This window comes from Podarcis filfolensis (genome assembly GCF_964270895.1).
Source record: "Podarcis filfolensis genome assembly, chromosome: 3".
NCBI classification, from domain to species: Eukaryota; Metazoa; Chordata; class Lepidosauria; order Squamata; family Lacertidae; genus Podarcis; species Podarcis filfolensis.
Genome location: NC_139606.1, coordinates 44425907 through 44449774, shown reverse-complemented (window position 1 = coordinate 44449774; position 23868 = coordinate 44425907). Strand labels below are relative to the sequence as shown.

General features: G+C 41.3%; 1 protein-coding gene across 3 annotated transcripts in view; it reads left to right on the top strand.

Annotated features, from left to right (window-relative positions):
- Nucleotides 1-23868, top strand: part of BACH2 (BTB domain and CNC homolog 2) — a 189109-nt gene that overhangs the window by 5101 nt on the left and 160140 nt on the right. The window contains exon 1 of one of the 3 annotated variants that reach the window (XM_083608325.1): nt 9348-9537. The exons of the other annotated variants lie outside the window; for them this stretch is intronic. The gene's annotated coding sequence lies outside the window, so the exon portion shown is untranslated. Of the gene's footprint in view, nt 1-9347; nt 9538-23868 lie in introns of those variants that run through there. 3 annotated transcript variants of the gene reach the window in all.

The window sequence follows — 23868 nt, the reverse complement described above, 5'->3', positions numbered from 1 at the left end:
GCTTGACATCAAATTCTTAGTGTAAAAGGGATGGCATTTTGTTTTGTGTTTCTTTTTCAACTCCCTGCTTTACAAGCGTGGGAATAAGAGTAGGGATTGTACGTTGGTATTCCCAGTTCTGCAGATAACTTGTTCTGTGACATGCTTCATTTTCTCAAGCTGTACAGGTAATGCCTACAGCGATGTTATAAAGATGATTGATGTTTTCAAGAGAGTTAAGAGATCTCTTGATGAGCAAATACTGTAGAGGTTCAAGCAATAGCTGAGGTAAACTCCAGACCTAATTAACTTCTGGAAGGTATGCATTCATATGCAATTGTAGGCAGGAGAGACAGGTTGAGGTGTGGAGGGATGACTACACACTGCTTCTTAACTTGCCACTAGAGAGCCTTGTGGGAAACTTGCAGTGCAACCCTGTGTATGTTCACTCAGAAGTGACGTTCAATAAAGCTGTGAATAAAATTGCAGCCTTAATCACAAAACCCAAAGGTCTGGGTTTATCCAGACAAAGAAATGCACATGTGACCTTCTGTGAACAACCTCTGTGTGAAAACAGAGCAGGTAGTGCTTTTTCACCCAAAGACAAATCACAGGGGATATTTTTATAGTGGTGGCCCATGTATAAAAATGCAGCATATGCACATTCAGAAATGGATACGGTCTGGGGTAAAATTGTTGCATACTTCAGCTGGGAGCTTAAGAACTATACAACTATTTCCACATGCTCAATGAACCTTTGGTTTGGTATTTTTGAATGGCAGCCCTCCCCCATCTTGGGTGGCAAACTGATTTTGAAGTGTAGGGGATTTTTAAAAGCAGCTAAAGTGATAATGGCAGTTGGGAAGGGAGTTTGCTGTCTAAAGAACACTATTCAAAAGTTTGGCTCTGCATGCACACATGTCGTTAAACATATTTAAAGTAGATCTTTGATGCCAGCCTTGATATGGAAGAAACTGCTTTGGATGATATCTCTGGTTTTGACATTCTCAGTTATGCAGCAGAGTTCATTATATGAACTTCCCCTTCTTGGAGCTTCTGCAATAATTATGAGTTAAGCCAAATTTCTTCGGAGTACAGACTTGGCTTCTGATTTGTTCAGCCTTCCTATCATTGGTTCTTGCCACAGCTACTGCCAGCCCCTTCTCTTTCTTATAAAGTAGAACAGCTGCTGCTGTAGCTTTCATTTGATACCTGCATTCTGGGTGCCAAGACTCTAGGAAATATTGTCTTCAGTGTCTTTCATAAAGACCCTGGAAGATACCTTGAAAAATACAATTCCTAGGGATTTTGCTGCCTAAAATACTGTTGCTGTATGAGTGCCTAACCACAGTACCGGTTACTCTTATCTGGAAGCAATGGGAATAATGAAAAGCTTTGAGGAAAGCAGCAAGCCTTGGGCATTGTCATATTCCCAGTGACATCTTTGAGAGCATAACCCAACATGGAATTTGGAAAGGGTCCAAATTTGAAAGAGTTAATTTGGGCCCTATTCCAAGCCAAGATAAATTAGCTTAGTTTAGGTGATCACATTCCAGATTGGGTCTATCGCTAGTGGCTTGGTTTGCAGGTCACATCACTATGGTTTAATGTGAACAAGAACTACTCCCCGTCACACTGACAAAAAAGCTAGCATCATTCATGGTTTGTTTCCTCCAAACAAACCAGAAGTGGTAGCAAATGTTTATGCTTGGCTTACTATTTGTGGTTTGTTTGGAGGAAACAAACCATGAATCTGGGTTCAGACAACATGATAAGCCAGGCTCTTGCTTGCTTTGTCTGTTCCACGACAGTAGCAGGAATCAGGGAGGAACACTGCAAACATTTCAGCCATGTTGGTTCACTTCATACCATAGTTTGTTTAAAACGATGGTTTATTATGACATTTGAACTGGGCCAGTGACAGAGACCCTTCAGTGCTCATATTTACATGAACACGGTCATGTCCCTGTCTTTGTCTTGGGGATATTCATCTTTTGTTTGCCATCAAGCCTTGGTATCCAGAGGTAATAATAGTCTATAAAAAATAATGTAGCTTACTAGCTATAGGCAGTATTTGATAAAAGTATGTTCAGATACATAATATGAGAAGGAACCTTGCAAATACTTGGCGCTGTAATAGGAAATTTGCTGAGCATGATAGCTTTGAAATGATAGCAAACTATAGTGTGTGATCATTCCTTCATATACATTCCTTCAATAGATATTGAACGAAGTAGAGCTACTTTTTATGGGTTGTTTGGTATATGTTTAGCAGTTCGAAAGCACGTCAAGTGTAAATAGATAAATAGGTACTGCTCCGGCGGAAAGGTAAACGGCGTTTCCGTGCCCTGCTCTGGTTCGCCAGAAGCAGCTTAGGCATGCTGGGCCACATGACCTGGAAGCTGTACGTCGGCTCCCTCGGCCAGTAAAGCGAGATGAGTGCCGCAACCCCAGAGTCGTCCGCGACTGGACCTAATGGTCAGGGGTCCCTTTACCTTTGGATTTGGATTTTGGATTTGATATCCCGCTTTATCACTACCCGAAGGAGTCTCAAAGCGGCTAACATTCTCCTCCCTTCCTCCCCCACAACAAACACTCTGAGGTGAGTGGGGCTGAGAGACTTTAGAGAAGTGTGACTAGCTCAAGGTCACCCAGCAGCTGCATGTGGAGGAGCGGAGACGCGAACCCGGTTCCCCAGATTACGAGACTACCGCTCTTAACCACTACACCACACTGGCTCTCACTTTACCTTTACCTTTACCTTTACCTTTGGTATATGGATATATGATATAATTTGGCAATCTACATGGGAAGTAGTTTTTGTGTGTGTACAGATTTGTTAGTATGGTGTAACCTTAAGTGAATTACCACTTGTATATGTATGTGAATTGTTATTGTAGGTTCCTAAGTTATTCTGTATTGTGATTCTATTAAAGCTTGATAATAAAGGATATTAAAGGTTGAGCCTCCAGAAAGGGAGGATAGGAGCTCGAATAAATGAATGTGTATGTTCTTGTATAGCAGTAGTGAAGCGTTCTATGCTTTAGGTTTACCTGTAAGTATTTAATAATGTCTTCCACTAGGATATAGCTAACAGTTTCATTGTTTCACTTCTAAAATCCAATTCTGTATACCCTTTGAAACACTGAAAGGGAATCTTTCAGCTTGTGTAAAGTGATTAAGTAATACTGCCTCATACCAATTCAATATTTGATGATAATGTCTTGGCATGCAGAATTTATATATCTGGTTCCGTCTTTTATGTGACCCCATATGATGCATCTTCTGATTAACGTAGCCTTTCATCAGCTATAGCTGTACCAATTTCGTTGAATGCCCTGTGGTGTTAGGGAGTAAATATAATATGTTACACTGTTAATTTGGCACAGATGTTTTAAAATAATTGAACTTCCTATGTTAGCAATATAGACAGACCATGCTTCCATTAGTGGATTTCAAAGAACATAATGGTTTATCCTGCAATACTTCAAGTGCCCATTTTTCCTTTCTGAAATCTGCATACGGTTTGCTACAACTGTGCTAATAATGCCTACTCAGCTCTTGCAAAACTTGGTCACTGTTTCTTCTGTTCTGAGCAGAACAAAATAAAATAAAATAAAAAGAATCTTACGGCAGCTGCATAAATTAAGTATTCATTTTGAAGCTTGCCTCAAGAAAATGTAAAATGTATGAGCATAGCCAGCTGAGTTGCAGCATGCTCGTTTTGCTTTCTAGTCAGACTGAAGCATCTTTGTAGTGTGTTGAAAAGCGTCATACTTAGCCTGCCACTGCTGGAGTTGAAATGATAATTTTAGAGCAAGCGAGCAGAGGAATGCATATAAATTTCTGTGTGATCAATAATGAGCTCAAATTGAAGCTACTGGCTTAGTACAACAATTACCAGCATTGACAGAAGAGCTATTGAATGAACAATGCATGCAAATCAAAAGGCAAAAGGGGTAGCATTTTAAAAAAAACAACACAGAAACTAACCAATTTGGTGATATGTTATGTGAGTGACATATAATGTTTGTAATCTTCTATGGAAGGTTGAAAAACGGGTACTCTTCACTTGCTCATTGAGACTTTGGGTAGTCTAGTTTTCATACTTGGGTATGCTGCTATTTTCCTGCTATAGAAAATGACTTTAAGATAATGCTTTTTATGCATACAATGATACCCTATGCATGCTTTCCTGGAAGTAATTCCCTGTGCATTTAGTGGTGCACTTAGGATCACAGCATTTGTCATCCTAAAAGAATAATGAATTGGTATAGTAATTTCCTACTTGGCCCTAAACCTGAAGCCTCTACAATTTTTGTGCATGTGGATAATGTTTCTGCATTCAAATCACTTATCCTAACCTATTCAGATTGAAATTAATTAAGAATACTCTGAAATCACTGTGTCCTGAACCCCTGCCGTACCTGGCAGCAAGTTCTCCCTGGGGTATACAGTCCCCAAAAGTGCAGTTCCGTAGAACCCCTGAAACATTGAAGCCAAGGTCCATCCACATGGAAAGTTGAGCAGACACAGCACCTCAGCTCTGCTTCCCTTTTATACCTTGTGTGTTGATTGCAACTTCTGGGCTTGACGAAGCATGTGACCCTCACCTAAGCCTACTCTAGCTGAGGAATCTCCCAGAGCTAGTGAGCTGGGCTATGCACCCTTGCCTGCCTCTGCCCTCCTGGAGTGCACCTCCTACTGCTCCCTACGCCTCAGAGCTGACTGTGTTTGTGGAGATGGGGACCCCTTTGGCTCTTGTGAAGGATCCTGTTCCTCTGGTTTCGGGGCAGCGACCCCCATCCTCTCGCCACCCCATGAGTACATTCTATGTGTTCCGCTCTGGGTTCCTGTAGCACATTCACATAGTGGTCAAAAAGTAAAAGAATGGCTGTTGCACATTATGGAGTATAGCGATAGTGCAGGAAATATACTGGCATGTATCTGCTAATTTCTTTACTAGAGCTGTCCGCATGTATTGTGAAGCTAAACTGTGGCTTAACACAGGGGTGGGGAGCCTGTTAGGCAAGATCTTTACTTCTCCTCTCTCCATGGACCAACTCTCATCTATTCATCTCCCCACTTGTTGAAGCTGACTGGCTTACATGGGGGAAGGGGTCTGCTTGACCAGCGCACTCCCTGCAGGAAATGTGCTGGGGAAGCCTCACCCAGCAGTTTGAACCTGGCCCATCAGCTGACATCACCCAGCAATTTCACCTGATGGACAGTGGCCATGGTTTGGTATAAATGACTTTGAAGGCCAAATTGAACCTCCTGGTGGGTCAGGATTGGCCTGTGGACTAGGCAGTTCCTCTCCCCTGGCTTAGAGTGAACAAGTAAGCATGCTCATGCCTGGCTGCTTTCCTTATCTGTTCCTGCTGCTTTGGTTTGGAGTGAGATCTATTTGGTTTAGAATGAGACGAACTACGGGTTCAGATGTAATGCTTAAGCCAAACCAAGGCTTAGCTGTTGGTAGCATGGTGGCTGCAGGAATGGCACAGGATTGAAGCTGCCGTGATTTTCTCCCTTGCACTGGTATGTTTGTTCATTCATGCTAAGCCAAATTTTAGTTGAGTTATGTGTGAACCAGGCCACTGTACGACGAGGACTGAAAAGGTTAATAGATTGCTATAATCCTGTTGTTTGCAGGTCTACAATTTTAAGCCTGAGTGAAGTAGCAGCAATATGTGCAGATTGTGTTCATCATATTACTGAATAATTGCAAGTGTTTCCCCTGCCTCTCAAAAACCAATCCAGAGCCTGTGAATTGGGTCTTCGATGTCAAAAGGCATTATCTTCTAGTATGACTAAATGCCTGCATTTTTCTTTCTAGAAATAAACCTTTTTTCTCCAGCTTATGAAGTCATTTCTTAACTAGAGTATTTGATACTGTGAGTGTTCCAAGTTCAACAAAAGACTCCCAACTTTAAAAAAGGAAGTGCATTTTACAGCCCGTGCAGTAAGTTGTGCTCTGTGACAAGAATTTCAGTTTTGAAAATAGAGAAGTGGCTCAAGTCCTTTGTTTGAATAAATAAGAAAGCTAAAACTAGTTGACTCTTGAAACTCAAATGCAGCTGCTAATTATAACTCACATTAAAATATTTTGAAAAAGAAAATATATGCAAGGTTTGAATAAGGAGAATAGAACTGTAAGCTGAAGGTTGTTCTGAATGCTAGTGTGTGTGTGTGCGCGCGTGTGCGTCTGCACTTACTGAGTGGGAAGGGTTTTGCGTGTGTGTGCATTTAGCGTATTTGAGCCATTAAAAAATGTCAGCAGTTTCCTACAGGCAGCTCTTGCTGACTCACATGTCTGCCTGCAGCACAAGCTACCTTTAATTTAAGCTGTGCGCAATAGGAGAGCACAGACTCAAAGAATGTGAGAGAGGTGTTTTGTTGCTCAAAGGCTATTTTTAAGTTCCCTTTGCTGCGGCAGTTTCCTTCCTCATTAACACAATACAACTTTCTTCTTCTTCATTTTAACATCTTCAGATTGCTCTTTAGATGCACATTTCAAGCAAAGATGCCCACGTTTGCTGCACCCCTGCTGATGTGGGGTGGCTCCTACCGATGTTTTGTAGAATGTGTTTGTCTGTCTTGGGGGCTGCTTTACACATTGCATGACAGCACACCTAGGTTAAATGTTGAAAGCATATTTGACATGGAGATTCATTTAATCCTTTACCTGATTACAGCAGCCATGTTTCAAAACGTATTTATCTCACTTATGCTTTTCAATTTTAGATACATATATGCCTGTACACCCCCCAAGAAAACCTCCAAACCACACAGTGATCACATGTAGTGTGTTTCCATAAGGGTCTTGCTGGCTTTTATGCCTATTGGATAATTGCAGATCGTTACTGCTCTTTTCTCCTTTCCCCCTTTTCATTTATTTCCTCCCCTGTTTTCTTTCTTGCCAAATGAATTCCTCATTAGTTACAACAGTGAATCTTGATTGCATAGGTATCTGAGTACACACCTGCACAGCAGTTTTTCATGCTGCCAGAACAACTAGAGAATTCCTGAACAGGCTTTTCTTGCAGCATTCCTCTGTGTAGCACTGTGCCTTCTGGCCAGTGATTCCCACAATGGAGGGCCGTTCATTTTATGAATGGATAGGTGAGTGCATGTGGCCTGCCGGAATTCAGTGCACTGAAAAGTTCATATCTGGTCCCCTGTGATCTTAGGCAGGCATAATTTCACCATAGGATGGTGACCAGCATGATGCTAGTTCTAACTGTCAGGAGTAGATTAAATCCCAAAGTCTCATTATGCTCCTGTGGATTCAGCTTGTTTCATCTTTCCCAAACGGTTCTATCTGTTGACATAAGAGCCGTCCTTCCTTTATAACAGAACAAATAGTTGGTACATACTTTGAGTTCTGTCTGCACAGGTTCTACATCTTGGTTGGCACATGGTCTCCTGTCTGAAACGCTCTTACCCAGCATATTTTTTGCTTTAAAAACTAGTTGCACTGGAGGCATGCAGAAGTATAGTTGAACCCATGGGATCTGTTCCATGCATGAGCATGATTGGTGTACTAATATCTGGATGGTGTCAGTGGTTTGTGGTGAAAGCCAGGGTGCCTTTGCCACCCCATTACACAAAGTGTAAGCTGCTCTGTTATACTGGTATTCCATTACACTGGTATTGCCTCACCAGGGGAGTTGGTGGCGCTGTGGTCTAAACCACTGAGCCTCTTGGGCTTGCTAATCAGAAGGTCAGCAGTTCGAATCCACACAACAGGTTGAGCTCCTGTTGCTCTGTCCCAGCTTCTGCCAACCTAGCAGTTCGAAAGGACACCAGTGCAAGTAGATAAATAGGTACCGCTGTGGCAGGAAGGTAAATGGTGTTTCCATGTGCTCTGGTTTTCGTCATGGTGTTCTGTTGCACCAGAAGCAGTTTAGTCATGCTGGCCACATGACACAGAAAGCTGTCTGCAGACAAATGCCGGCTCCCTCTGCCTGAAAACGAGATGAGCGCCACAACCTCATAGTCTCCTTTGACTGGACTTAACCATCCAGGGGTCCTTTCCCGTTTATTGCCTCGCCAAGGTCTGCCAGTGGCATTTAATATTATAATTCTGAAGGTTAACTAATTGTTTAATTGTTCTGCTTTTACAAGAGTGTGTTGCTTATGATGTTGCAGGCCAGCTGCTAGATTTTAGGAGTGATCCCACTTCTTTTCTAGATATTTTTCTTTACTACCTGCAATATTGCAATGAAGTTGGCAGCACCTAGGAGTAAGAGCTTTCACACTTATGGCACACAGGCTGCTAACTGGGATATGACATATAAAATCACAACGAGGCAGATAACATTAAAGCAGGCTTCACCAACCTGGCGCCCTCATATGTTTTGGTCTATGGCTTCCATCCACCCCAGCCAGCTTGCCTTTTGCTAAAGTGCAAAACATCTGTAGGGCCTCATGTTACAAAGGCTCACTAAATAATGGAATCTCAAAATTTTGAAAACACAAGTTTGTTTGTTTTTAAAGAATAAAAATGGTTGGGAAACCTTTTGTTATACCTTAATTAAAACTGAATAGGGTTGCCTCTTACCGGATAAACACTGCTTATTGGGCTATACACAAAGCAAAACCAGTTGACCTGAAGAAGCAAGCATTAAGAACCAAAGTGAATTCCCTTGTTTTAGGCAACTCTTGTTAGATCCCTGTAATTCATTTGACTAATGATTAAGAATGGGAGGGGGGGCGGAAATTTATTTATTTATTTATTTATTTATTTTAAAAACCCTGAGTGCTGTGGAAGAAGTGAAATAAATGGGTGTTCTTGGTATCCTCCAATTCATAATGACTCATTGGTTTCAGGAGGTTTTCTACTTCTAATAATAAATCTGTACAAAACTCTTCTTAAAAAATCTGTGGTGTAAGTTCATACTCATAGTGAAAGGTTGGAAAACTTTACATGAAGAAGCACTCTTTTTTTCTTTTAAGCCAATCAGTTATTTATTATTTCTTTGGTTAGTTGAACAGTTACCTTGCGTGGTATGATTGCTATATCAGTTCCTTAAAAAACATAGAGAAGGCTCCTACTCTTCCCTGGGTGCTAGCTGCATGCTTAAGAAATATGCATAGGAATGGAAAATATATAGATTCCACTGACTTGGCAAAGCATAAGCTGGAATATCCTCCTTGATCCTGTAGTCCTGTTTCCAAGACAGACAGAGAGGGAGTCACATCTAAGTTTCCCAGGTTGGCCTGTTAAGCCTCTGCTTCTTTGTGACACCATCTGCACAACTGCTGTTGCAGTTTCTTTCACTTCTTTGGGTATTCAGGGTATTTGGCTACCCAGTTCTCCTTCTTAAATTACTTAATAATACTTTCATACATATGTAGTCCTATAGGCAAAGTGGCTTCTGAAACTAGGGAGTTGGAGGTCAGGAATTCCTCACCAGTGAATTGGAGGTTACTGGAAGCAGAAGTTGGACACAGGACAGATTATTTCATTTATTTATATACCACCTCTTCTTTCAACAATCTCAAGGTGGTGTACATGGTTCTTCCCTCCCTATTTCATCCTCCCCTGTGAGATAGGTAAGACTGAGAAACACCCTGTATGGTGTTTCAGCGTCATACCTGAGTAGGGATTCAAACCCTAGTCTCCCAAACACTAACCATTACGTTGCAGTGGCTTCCAGTGTTCTGTCTGTTCCTTCCTATAAATTAATTGACATCCTGCTATAGAACTCTTAATCACTTGTGGGGGTTTTTTGGTTCTACGATGTGTGCTTTACTCAGTTATTTCAGTTTTGGGAACTATTGAAGGGGGAAACAGGCAATAGCTGGAGCAGGTATCAATCATGTAGTTAAAGTTAGATTTTAAAGCACAATATACAGGGTGAGTCCTTTAAAAGAGGCCCCGTGGATACAGAGTACACATGTTCCACGGGGCCTCTTTTAAAAGACTCACCCTGTAGTAAGCTATATGGTGCCCCAAATTCTGTAGATTGGAGGGTTGGGAGGTACATTGCCACCCTGACCTTTTAAACGATTTGCTTGGAAGTAATTGATTTTGAGAAAACATAGTTACAAGTGGCATTGATGAAGCCATAGTTGTCCTCAAGTGTAAATCTTTTTAGGTAGCCTTAGTTTTCTGAATCTGCAACACAGAGCTTTGTTATTTGTTCAAAACATTTATATATTTTTATTCACCCAGTTTGGATTTCAGGGTAGTTTACGCAGCTGGTGAGACCCAATAAGGATGTGAGCAAGATAAGTTTGCCTATCTTATTATGATTGTCTCATAATATTTTACCGTACATGCTTTTATAGTGGCCATGGAATACATTTTAGATTTTTATTTTTTTGTATGGCAAACCACATTATTCAGCGCTGTAAATATCTGTTACTGCTATCAGCACTAAATATTATCTCCTAATGTTGAGACATCAAATCACCTACACAGTGATCCCAAGTATGTTATTTAGGAGTAAAATATATTGAATTTTGTGCATCTCATCTCAGTTCCTGGGAAATATGCTTAATATCCAAGATTTAATATGGTAGATTGAACAGTAGCTTATGAGTGCTTTTGGCTAGCTCTGGGAAAATATTACCAAGATGCAATTATTAAAAATAACTTAAATATATGATTCAAAGTTTATGACGAGAGTCGTATTTCCTCAATGCAGATGAAACAATAGTATTTTAAAAGGCTCCTATAGGAAATTGCAGACACTAGATATTTTATCCATAGATGCTTCATCCATACACTTAATTGTGGCAGTTACAGTACTGTGTTTAGAAACATGCTGTTTGTTTTTAACTGGGAGTATTATTATGGGCTTGTTGAAATAACACTGGTAGGAGGGAAAGCAAATTCTTTCTTTGAATCATGCCAATGTATCAGAGAGAAGTCAGTGTTCAATATGGTTGGGACTCACCACTGAGTTATAGAAATTTTCTGAGTAAATAAGTAAGCTTCCAATGGTGGAAACAAAATAGAAGAATAACACCTAACTGTTGGGTTTTGTTGAGACCAATAGGTGAGTTATTTTTTAATAAAAGGCAAAAGGGTAAAGTTAATTTAGTATGCACCTACACATGAACCACTGCCATAGCTGCATGATCCTAGCAAAAGATAATTAACAATTGGCTCAGTTGGTTAGAGTGTGGTGCTGATAATGCCAAGGTTGTAGGTTCGATCCCTGTATGGGACAGCTGCATAGTCCTGCATTGCTGGGGGTTGGACTAGATTATCCTCAGGGTCCCTTCCAACTCTACAGTTCTGTGATTTACGAATATTTATACCCTCACCTACTAACCAAAGTTTTCAAGTAGAAGTGTAGTTATCAATGAAATGTAAGAATGGTGGCTACTCAGAATATATTATTCTTTAAATTCTTCATGGTCTACTATATGTGCAAGTAATGTGCCTATTTTGAAACAAGGGAACCGTTTTCTTAAGAAGGAGCTCTGTGCAAAATCTTGATCGGAGACCAAGTTCTCCAAATAATAGATAATGAGAAGATTGAGTATTGAGTGTTGTCAGTTTTATTCTGTTCTGTTTATGCTATTTTTCTGTTCTTTGTATTTCTACGCTTAATCATGTCGATTTGAAATAATAGCTGTTGGTTTTGAGGCAGAGATAGATAGATAGATAGATGATAGATGTTTTAATACTTATGTGTACCCTGCCTTAAGACCTTTGAGTGAAGGGTGGGCTATACATCTTTGAAATACATACACATACCATGCAGGAGGGTATCTTCATATTCCTGAAATACCTTCTGGTGGTTCATGACTGGATTTAGGACAGATTTCTGAACTTCATGTGCAATCGAAAACCATATTTGCATTCAAATCAAATTGATAAGGAAGCAAGTCTGTTTGAACTCTGTGCACTTGCTTCCAGATAAAAATACATTTAAATATTGGGGTGTTAGTTATATAAGCTTCCTTGTGTGAAAAATAATGACATGTTGTGCAGAAGCCAGAATGAGTTAAGCAAAATTAAAGCCCATTGATCTCAGTGGGATTGAAGAGTACTTAATTCTTTCTGGATAGCAGAGTATGCCTGGCAGCATATTTACTTTTACCAGTGTCTAAAGGGAAGGAGGAACAGAAAGAAAGGGGCTAATGTGTTTGGGCCTACAATATGCTTCAAGGTATGTAGTTGAGGGCACATGGAATTCAAAGCTTTTTTTTTAATTGAAGGGAGGAAAGATTGGCCCATTGATTCCCTACACAGAAACCAGCGCACAGCCTTCTTGTATTGTATGAAGTGGGCTATGGTGCAGTAAGTTGGTCCTCTCCCATGACATTAAAAAGCACAGTGAAAGGGACCAAATAGAAGCTAGTTCTCTTTCCCCTTCCCTTCCTTTGAAAAAATTGTTTGAGTCCATTCACTGCATAAAGGACTTTCTTCTTGTATGAATGGTCTGTCATATGCGCTGAAATCCAAAATGTTAATTAGGTGGCCTGATCCAAAAGAGATGACGTCCCTGCATTTTGCAAGTTGTATAAACTTCTGCATTTTGCTGTTTTCTACTTTACAGTTTGTTCACTGGAGCTGGAATTTAAGGGTGATGCCATACATAGATATAAGCATCTCTACAAAGAATTCATTTGCCTACATAGGCACAATGATGTAAAATTGTAAGAGAGAGAAACAACAGTGACCTTACTGTGGGTGCCTGCTATAGACCACCAAGCCAGACTGAAGACTTAGATGATGCCTTACTAGAGCAGATTACCAAACATTCAAAAATGAGAGAAATAATAATCATGGGGGACTTAAACTTCCCCGATATCTCTTGGGACTCAAATTCTACCAAGACTGTAAGGTATGACAAATTGCTCCATTGCATCGCTGACAATTTCTTTTCCCAGGTGGTGGGAGAACCAACAAGGGGATCATCTATTTTGGACCTGGTCCTCAACAAAAGGGAGGAACTGATTGATGCTTGGAAACTTGGGAGGAAGTGATCATGTTCTCCTGGGTTTCAGGATGCAGAGGCAAGGGAAAACTGAGTGTAGTTGGACATGCATTCTGGACTTTAGGAAGGCCAATTTCGAAAAGCTGAAGCAGTTACCAGGTGTGATCCTGTGGTCAGAAATACTCAATGAGAAGGGAGTCCAAGAAGGATGGGAGTTTCTTAAAGGAGAAATATTGAAGGCCCAAATGCAGCAGATAATACCAGCAAGAAAGAAAAGTGGGAGACATCTAAGGAAACTGGTGTGGTTGCATAAGGAGCTTACAGATGAGCTGTGAGTTAAGAAGGGCATGTATAAGAAATGGAAGAAAGGGGAAATCACAAAGGAGGAGTATACACGATTAGCCAGCAGTTGCAGGGAGAAAGTCAGGCTGACTAAAGCTCAGAAGGAGCTCAGGCTTGCAAGAGAGGTTAGAAATAATAATAAAGGCTTCTTTGGTTATGTCCGAAGTAAGAGGAAGAACAAGCAACTGGTAGGTCCTCTGCATGGGGAACACGGAGAAATGCTATTGAGTGACAGAGAAAAGGTGGAACTACTCAACACCTACTTTGCCTCTGTTTTCACCCAAAAGGAAAGTGATGCCCAACCTGGTGATAACAGAATAAATGATGTAAGGAGGGAGCTGCAGCCCAAGATAGGAAAAGAGGTAGTAAGGGAACACCTAACTACTTTAAATGAATTCACATCTCCAGGACCTGATGAGCTGCATCCAAGGGTACTAAAGCAGCTTGCGGATATAATTTCAGAGCCTTTGTCTATTATCTTTGAGAATTATTGGAGAACAAGTGAGGTCCCTACAGACTGGAGACGGGCAAATGTTCCCATCTTCAAAAAGGAGGAAACGGAAGACCCAGGTAACTACTGACCAGTGAGCTTGACATCAATAGCAGGGAAGGTCCTAGAATAGATAATTCAGCAGTTAGTCTTGTGAACAATTTAGAAAAGGATGCTGTGATTACTTAGACAGCATGGGTTTCTCAAAAATAAGTCATGCCAGACCAATCTGATTTGTTTTTTTGATGGAATTACAAACAGGGAAATGCTGTGGACATAGTGAATCTTAATTTCAGTAAGGCTTTTGACAAAGACCCCATTATATTCTTACGAGGAAGCTGGTAAAATGTGGGTTGAACGAGATAACTATTAGGTAGATTTGTAGCTGGTTGACTGACTGAACCCAAAGAACTCATTAACGGTTCCTCATCATCCTGGAAAAAAGTGACAAGTGGGGTGCCGCAGGGTTCTATCCTGGGCATAGCTGTCAACATTTTCCTTTTTTTAAGGGAAATTCCCTTATTCCAAACAGGATTCTGTCTAAGTTGACAGCTAAAGCCACAGAAGACAGAATCAGAATTCAAAATGACCTTAACCAGATGTTCAAATATAGGATGGGGGACACCTGACTTCCACACTTGGAATACAGTGTCCAATTCTGGGCACCACAGTTTAAGAAGGATGTTGACAAGCTGGAATGTGTGCAGAGGAGGGCAACCAAGATGATTAAGGGTCATGAGGAGCGCTTGAAGGAGGTGGGTATGTTTAGCCTGGAAAAGAGGAGACTGAGAGGAGATATGATAACCATCTTCAGATATCTTAAGGGCTGTCACATGGAGGAGGGAACATGCTTGTTTTCTTCTGCTCTGGAGGGTAGGACTTGAACCAATGTCTTCAGGCTGCAAGAAAGGAGATTCCGACTAAACATTCGGAAAAGCTTTCTGACAGTAAGAGCTGTTCAGCAGTGGAACAGACTCCCACAAGAAGTGGTGGACTCTCCTTCCTTGGAGGTTTTTAAGCAGCGGTTGGATGGCCATCTGTCATGGATGCTTTAGCTAAGATTCCTGCATTGCAGGGGGTTGGACTAGATGATCCTTGGGGTCCCTTCCAACTCTAAGATTCTGTGATTATTTGAGTATGTCCTACGTTACTATCCTTTTCCTTTCCCATTCTTAATCCTGTGGGCTCTGCTAAAGCAGGATCTGTGACTCATTTAGTTATCTTTCTCCTATAGTTGCTCATCCGCCACTTGAGGTTTACCTTCAGCTTGGTGGAATCTGATGACTAATGCTTAATAAGAGTAACCACCACAATCTCAGCTGATATATGCAAGCATCAAGAAAACAAACAATATCCAGTTTTACCATGTCATGGTTTTGAAGCTAATAGAATTTGGCATGCTTGCTTAGTTGAGTTACAACACAATTCCTTTGTCTAGCCCTGATTATTAATATAATAGATCAAGGGAAAATTTCTGAACAAAAAATATGCAGCTTCATGCATGCTGTATCGTGCTTATATTACCAGCACCCCAATGTTTAAATTTCAGTTTGCAACCTAAAGTATGTATTCTGTTTTCTGTAATTGCATATACTGTGTATTCTCAGTTAAATAATGATTGTGCCACCCAGAGGTTTCACTATATATACCTGAAAATAAATTATTAAAATAGTCAAGATACTGCAATAGATTTAAGACACTTACACATTCTTTAGGAAAGTAAACAACCCCTAGATGGTTAAGTCCAGTCAAAGGTGACTATGGGGATGCGGCGCTCATCTCACTTCAGGCCGAGGGAGCTGGTGTTTGTCCACAGACAGCTTTCCAGGTCATCTGGCCAGCATGACTAAACCGCTTTTGGTGCAATGAGACACCGTGATGAGTGCCAGGCACAATGGAACACCATGACGGAAGCCAGATCGCACGGAAATGCTGTTTACCTTCCTGCTGCAGCGGTACCTATTTATCTACTTGCACTGGTATGCTTTCAAACTGCTAGGTTGGCAGAAGCTGGGAAAGAGCAATAGGAGCTCACCCCGTCATGGGGATTCGAACTACTGACTTTCTGATCGTCAAGCCCAAGAGGCTCAGTAGTTTGGTCATGGTAGGTTGTCACTGCTTCTTAGCCTTTTTTTAAATAGCATGAAAGGTATGTGAAATACTCACAAAAGCAAAAGAACTGAAAAGTGAAGCATAAACTGAAACAAACATTCTAGGGAAGCGAATTGGAAGTAGTTCACTTGCCAGCTAGTTCTTTTTCTTTCTCTTCCCTTTTGGATAGCTCTGTTTTAACCCATTTTCTTTGGGTATCTCTCTTTTCTTTTGGCTGATTTCAGATCAATTATTCACATGAAGCTAACATCCAGCATTTTATACTGAACTCACTTGACCTGATCAATAGGGGAAGAAGAGAGATAAGATTGTGTCCTCCTTAATACTTTGAATAATTTAAATGTTTGCTAAAATCATAGTTTTTGTGGCTTGATCCCCACAAGGTAGGTATAGTACTTAGGATCTGAAACATCAACGCCTCGTTTTCTATAGTTCTTATCCAACAAGGAACAAACTCTGTTCTTCCATCTTTCTCCATGTTTTTCTCTTCTTTACAGAATAGGAGACCGCCTGATATTTATTTACGTTGTTATTTTCAGGAGCTCAGAGTGGTTGATAAGACACAACTGTGGCACTCTTTTATCCTCACGACAGCTGTTTGAAATAGATTGGGCTGAGAGACAATGGCTAGCCTAAGTTTACCCAGTGGGACCAGGACTGAGTGGTGATTGGAACCTGGATCTCCCCAGCCCTATTTCAGCATTCTAACCACTGTACCATATTACAGGGACCCATATGTACACCACCTTGAGTTTGTTCAAGGAAGAGAGGTGGGATATAAATGAAATGAAATCAGCACTAAAGATCTCTACTTTTTGCAATGATAACTGCTCGGTGTGTTGTCTGATTGTACGATAGTTAGGACTATTTAACTAAAGAAAGCCACAGGTTCTTCCAGGTGGATGCTTAATTTGCTAACAGGTCAATGAGATATTGTTGGTAATTTATTGTTGGTTTTGGTATATGGAAATAGTAAATTGAAAATAAATGGGGAATTAATCCAAGGTGGCATTTTGATGCCAGTGACAGTCGTACCGAGGAAGTCGAACGGAATCCATTCCGGAAGTCAGTTCGATTTCCAAAATGTTCAAAAACCAAATTGCAGCTTCTGATTGGCTGCAGAAAGCTCCTGCAGCCAGTCAGAAGCTGTGGAAGCCCCATCGGACATTCGGGTTCCAAAAGAACATTTGCAAACCGGAACAATCACTTCCGGGTTTGCGGCGTTCGGGAGCCAAAACTTATGAGTTCCAGGGTGTTCAACAACAGACAACTGTACTGCAAAAAAACTTAAATGCATTGGGAGCACCAATCCCACAACAAACACCTGTCTAGAATCACCCTGAATATATAAAAGACCATATTTGAAGTAGCGCTCTTGATGTTGAGTTATATGAAAGTTCTGTCTGAGTTGCCAGTGCTTGCTGTTTAACATATATGAGTCATCCCATCAAGTTGCTGTCTTAAGTCATTAATATTAATAATTTTGACTCTCCCTAGCTGCACATGTTTGGTATCATGTGTGCCTCAGTGACGGGAAAATACAGTAGGGGTGTGGGGATTTTAATTTTTTATTTTTTGGAGGGGAGAAGGAACAAATGACTGACTAGCCAGACAAAACTTTGATCTAGAAAGCTTTTGACATATATAATCCATAAACTGATGTAGAAGGAAGGAGGGACTAGCTGTCTGCCCATGCAATACATAAAGAGGCCTAACTTACAATTTGAAAAACTGCAAGTTAAGGTAATAATGAGGTATTACAAATTCATAATGTATTGAATGCAGTGTTATCTTAATGTAAATTACTTCTGGACAAACTGAATTGTCTGCAAGAAGACAAGTGAAACATTCCAGCCATTTGTAGGCCTGAATTTAATAAAATGTGCGAAAAGTCCCCAGACTTTGCCTACAGGAAGAGAAAACTGTCCAATTTGCATCAAGCTTTTAGTGTCCATTTTTACTAGACAGCTGTAAATTAGAGCCAGGCTACATGTTGAATGGGACACGGGTGGCACTGTGGGTTAAACCACAGAGCCTAGGACTTGCCAATCAGAAAGTTGGCGGTTCGAATCCCCACGACGGCGTGAGCTCCCATTGCTCGGTCCCTGCTCCTGCCAACCTAGCAGTTCGAAAGCACGTCAAAGTGCAAGTAGATAAATAGGTACCGCTCTGGCGGGAAGGTAAACGGTGTTTCTGTGCTCTGCTCTAGTTCGCCAGAAGCGGCTTAGTCATGCTGGTCACATGACCCGGAAGCTGTACGCTGGCTCCCTCGGCCAATAAAGTGAGATGAGCGCCGCAACCCCAGAGTCGGCCACGACTGGACCTAATGGTCAGGGGTCCCTTTACCTTTACCTTTACTGTTGAATTCATCACATCAAAACCAGCCACATTCAAACCAGCTAAGAATTCCTAAGGTCCTCCAGAAACAGAGTGCAGGCTAGAGAGGATCACCAGCAAAACACAAAGGAAAACAGGAGCAGCTGGTCAACTTTCTCCAGTCATTATGCATCTGTGCTCTAGTGGCCAGTTGCCCATCATGGCATTGTGGATGAGAAAGGACAATTAGGAGAAAAAGCAAATCAAGATGAACAACACAGCTAGAAAAGCAGCCAGCGAGATTGACCCTGCTGTTGGGCTGAGAGAAAAGCTGCTGCTGCTGCTGCTGCTGCTGCTGCTGCTTCTTCTTCTTCTTCTTCTTCTTCTTCTTCTTCTTCTTCTTCTTCTTCTTCTTCCGCTGCTGCTGCTGCTGCTGCTGTCATGAAAGGGAGGCAGATTCTTTGTTGTTTCACTTACTGTATTTCTACTCCTGAGGAGAGGCACTTTCTGCTTCAGGCTCGGAAATAATTTGATGATTAGCCTTGGCTAACCTGCAGCTTGAAGGCGTTTGCTGTTGTTCCTCAGGAAACAAAACATAGGGTTTTCTAGTGGAAATCCGGACAGAAAAGTTGTTCAGCTTTCTTTTTTTCAGGGTGGGGGTGGGGGAGAGGGAGTTATTGAGCTTTAGTTCGGCCAAAAGTTGTTGAGGTTTTAAAGCAAAATCGCAAAGAAGCCATTTTTGAGCTTCTGTGTGTGTGCCTATCTATAGTCTTATAGAGAACACTTTTTGCTGGGTTACAAATACTAGGATAGCTGACGTCACTACCAAATGGCACTCTCCTTATTGCACCCTGCTCTTTTTATACTTGTGATTTTTCATTCTATTTTCTTATGCACAGGGATATTGTGTCTGGGGTTAGAAGTGGTTATTTCAGTTTTGAAAAAGAAACCAAGTCTTGCTAAATGCACAAATCTTTCCACATGCTCTTTGAGTCTTTGTTAATGTGCATTATGAAGTAACAGCAAGTCTATCTTCTAATACATCCTTTTTCCATCTGACGTTTGGATATTTCCCACATTTCCAAGTGATGTCTGCTGATCTAGTTAATCTGAGCACATACTACAGTGACACACATACCCCAACTATATGGAGAATCCGCCTCTTCATGGTTCCATCCTTATTTCAAACATTGTGTTATATCAATATATTGTGATGTTTAACTGGTGATATATAGTGATGTTGAAAACCAGATATTGCCGAGCCCTAGTGGGAAAGGGTATCACCCTTTCATCTTCTTCCTTCTGTTCTACATACTTTCCAGGTTGGGGTGTAGCAACCACCTTTGCCAGCTCATAACAAAGCATGCAGGCTTTGCTGGCGTCAGACAAATTCCTCAAGGGTACCACTGAGACTTTGGGCACCATGTTGGTGACCCCAGCACTAAAAGGCTAACATGAAGAGAAAATAATCTACTGCTAATGTGAATTCTTTGGATGTAGTGTCAACAAGTCTATGATGATTCATAATGGTGTGTTTTAATAATGATATTGTGGGGAGTAGAGTGGTTCTGCAGTTAGACACAACCTTTTATTTTTAATTATGTTTCCATAAGTGACCCTCCTACTTGAACTCTTGAACTTGGAAAAGCATTTGTGCCCTGGAGAAAACTCTCAAAAACGCTGCAGATCCACTTCCGGGTTGGCGCCATCGCCGAATGGCGGACTCCCTCCGAGCTCCGGAGGGAGTCTGCTCGGCAGGGGCTGGGTTCTACCGCACCGGCGATGCGGGGACCCTTAGAAACCACGGCCACGGAGGCCGTGGACATGGAGACTCGGCTTGCACCGTTAGCGCCCTCCCGACTCGTGAAGGAGCCTTTTTAAAGGCTACGGATCGGGTGCCGGGGAGAAGCGTGGTGCCTTGAGTTCTCTGCTTCCCCTGCTGAGCGAAGCCGCATGCCATTCGGCGGAGAGCGCTGACTTCTTCCATTGAAAATTCGGACTTTTCAACAACAACCCGTGAGTAAATTTGGAAATCGGGTTCAAAAGGAGGAAAAAAAAATTTTTTTTTTCGAATTGGATACGAGCGGGGGGGATCCAAAAAGGAAGTCAGTCCCCTCCCTATTGTAAACTTTCCAAAACAAGGACGGGGAAACCAAGACCCAAAAAGGCTTGCATTGCTGATAAAAATCCAAAATTTCACGATGGGGAACTACAAGAACTGTGCTGGAGGAGGAACTGGAGAAGGGAAACGCAACCCCCCCCCCTGGGAACCGGGGTGACTGAAGAGAGAGCCTGGTGAAAGGAGTCGGAGATCTTGACAGCTGTCAAAATAGCTGTCAAAGTCGAAAAGCGGAGTGGATTTTATTATGAGAACTTGGCTGGTTAAATTTGATACAATTTGCTACAACTTGTTAAAATTTGGATACAAAATGGCGAATATGGATAACAAATTGACTTTTGGATTAGAGGAAACAAAGATACAACAATCCCCCTTGAGGAGTTTCGGGACATTACAAGGATTGGGAAAGTGGAAAAACACCAATGGAACTTTACAGGACTGGTTATCTTCTGGGAAAGCTGCAAAACGGAAATAACATCTCGTCTTCAGGGTGTTTTCTTTTTTGTTTTTTTAAAGGAGACAATAGATTTTTCTATTGAAGAAAGGAAGGGACTGAACGTAAGGTTTTGCCCCTGAATAACAACCATCCCTGCAGACTTACCAAACTTTCGAACTACAACGTTTTAGCAGCGGAACAAAGGGAAATCAGACTACAACCTGGAAAGAACAATGGAGGGAGTTCTATTACAGTTTTATTAAAGACTGAAGTTAAAGTTTTGAAAAATAATGATAATAATAATAATTTTGATTTTCAAAAAAATTTATTTTTAATTTTAAAAAAGAAAAAGCCAGCAAGGAGTTGGGGAAAAGTTGTGATTTATGGTCTTAAGAATTCCAGGCAGACACCAGGGGTTGATGGTCAGGGGGAAATTAAACCGGGGACAGGGGGGGGAGAACTAAAACTCCAAAGGCTTGCCAACTTGGTTATTTTTTGCTGAATTGGTCTATTCATTATATTTTTTCTATTCTCTACCTTTTCTGTTTCTATTATCTGGGGTGCTTCTTTTATTAAAAAATGGAAATTGTGGAATGACATGGGGTGGGTCTTGGGGAAAGAACACTGGGTTTTTTTTTTTTTTTTTTCTTTTTTTTACTGTAAAACAAATTAAGTTTCAATTTGAATGGGGAACTTGTTTGGCCAACAATATGAAAGGGGAATATGGTAGGGGTGGGGGAAGGGGGGAGTCCCGTAAAGTGATATTTTTTGTATTTTTGAAAAATTTTAATAAATATTATTTAAAAAAAAAAAAAAAAAAAAACGCTGCAGATCCTGGATTTCTTAAAAGCCAGTCTTTCAAGGACTGGGAGGTGGGGTTTGTTTTGTTTTTTTGTTCAGAATGAAATCCCATTCCAGGATCTTAATTTCTTCAATGTGTATCAATATGTGGTGATTGCTGGCTTTATGTAATGATTGCCGGGGGGGGGGGGGGCTTGACATCTGGGCAGCCCAGGACCTCCATACACACTACCCAGACTTGCGCAAGGTCATTTTGGTGCTGCGAACACAGTGGTTTGACTTCACGCACTCAAGTGCACTCCATTGTCTCTTGAGACAGATGCCACAACAAATGTTTGAAATTTGTGATAGAGAGTCTTTCTTTCTTTCATTTAAATTCTACCAAATACTGTAAAAAATGCTTCATTGTGAATCTTTTCTCTTTGGAGGGAAGGCTATTGGGCTATTTCCTCCCATCTCGGTTAAAGTGAGAGTTTGTCGGGGTGGGGGGAGTCTTATTTTTCATGAGGGTCTCATAGTCCATTAAACATAAAATTGCATAGTTGGCAATTTTTATATCAATAGCTTAAACTCATAATACATTAGGTATTGTTTTAAAAAACCAAGTGAATGCGGCAATCACTAGCAGAATCCAAGGATCACAACAGCAAATATTTTTTAAAACGTTGTACTGAAGCCCTATACTGAGGCAGTTTCTTGGCAGAAATACCTTTCAGCGCATTCAGAAATGAATTTGGAAGAGAGATGAGGGCCCTTTAAAAATAAATAAATAAATAAATATTTTCTGGTTGACTCTATAATGTAAGCATTCAAACGAATATCCTTTTTGGTTGCAATTTACAGAGCTGGCAGCCTAGTCAGTGATTCACTTTGCAGGTGCAGTTCTATTCAGTTGGATAAACCACTACTTTAAATAATCGCTCGAGTGAAACATAGCAGTTAAAAATGGCATTTAAATGTCTGCTTTTCTTTTTAATTCGTCCAAAGTTCTCTTTCTCCCTTTGATATTATGCCCATATATGCCTCATGGCGGTGGGACATCTCTGGACTTTTTGAAATATAAAGCATTTCCCAAGCATTCTCTTAATACTGTAGTGATTCTGTAAACCATCTCCATAGATTATTTGGGATTGTCTAAACAATTTATATTGTTTGCCAGGACTTGAAAGCGTTCACATCTTTTCTGAAATAATGCAAACAGGCAAAACTTATCTTAAAAGTGTGTCTGAAGTGTCCTTCTAGAACTTGGTTACATAGCCAATTTTCACAAGATGGCACCTCTTTAATTTTCTGCAATCTCAATTTTGTTTGTGTAGTAACTAAGGAAAAGTATTGTGCTTAGATCTGGGAAACTCAGCAAGTGGCCCTGGTCAAGATTTCTGTAAGATAGAAATGCTGCCACGGGCCCTGTGGAGATAAGACAAAATATAAACATAACAAATAAAGTAGCCTTTTACATCAGAGATGGCTGACCCTTCAAAATTAAGGTGTCTGTACTTTAGTAACATTGAGAGGATTTTGGTAGGTGAAGTGTTATGTGAAGCAAAGCCCCTGGAAAAAAGGTAAAGGTAAAGGTACCCCTGCCTGTACGGGCCAGTCGTGTCCGACTCTAGGGTTGCATGCTCATCTCGCTCTAAAGGCTGTGAGCCGGCGCCGTCCGAAGACACTTCCGGGTCACGTGGCCAGCGTGACGAAGCTACAGCTGGCGAGCCAGCATCAGCACAGCACACGGAAACGCCGTTTACCTTCCCACTATAAAGCGGTCCCTATTTATCTACTTGCACCCGGGGGTGCTTTCGAACTGCTAGGTGGGCAGGAGCTGGGACCGAACGACGGGAGCTCACCCCGCCGCGGGGATTCGAAGCGCAGACCATACGATCGGCAAGTCCTAGGCACTGAGGTTTTACCCACAGCGCCACCCGCATTATGTGAAGCAAAGCCCCTGGAAAAACCAGGCATTAAACTGGTTGCTGAATCATTTAGATGCATCTTACAAGAATAGAAGATGAAATAAGCCTTTGTCTACCCTTCATTAGCCAACCTGGTTTGCTATTAATGGCAGGGTGATCAACAAATGTTAAGGAAAAAATTAATCCATGTTGGCCCAGGCCACTTTCCTCTTTGTGGTAACCCATGCCTAATGGTCACTGTGAACTCAAAGATTGCATCCCTCTTTGCTCCTCTGCTAGCAGCAGATCACAACCCTTAACTTAGTGCTAGGTCTGACCATAGTTTTGCACTGAACAACCATGATTGGTAAGTGATAAAAGGAAATTTGGTTTTACCAGTCAGGGTTTGTTAAGAGCGTAACAAATCACAGTCTCAGATGTTATGATCTGCTGATTGCACTAGGAAAGAAGGGAAGCTGGGA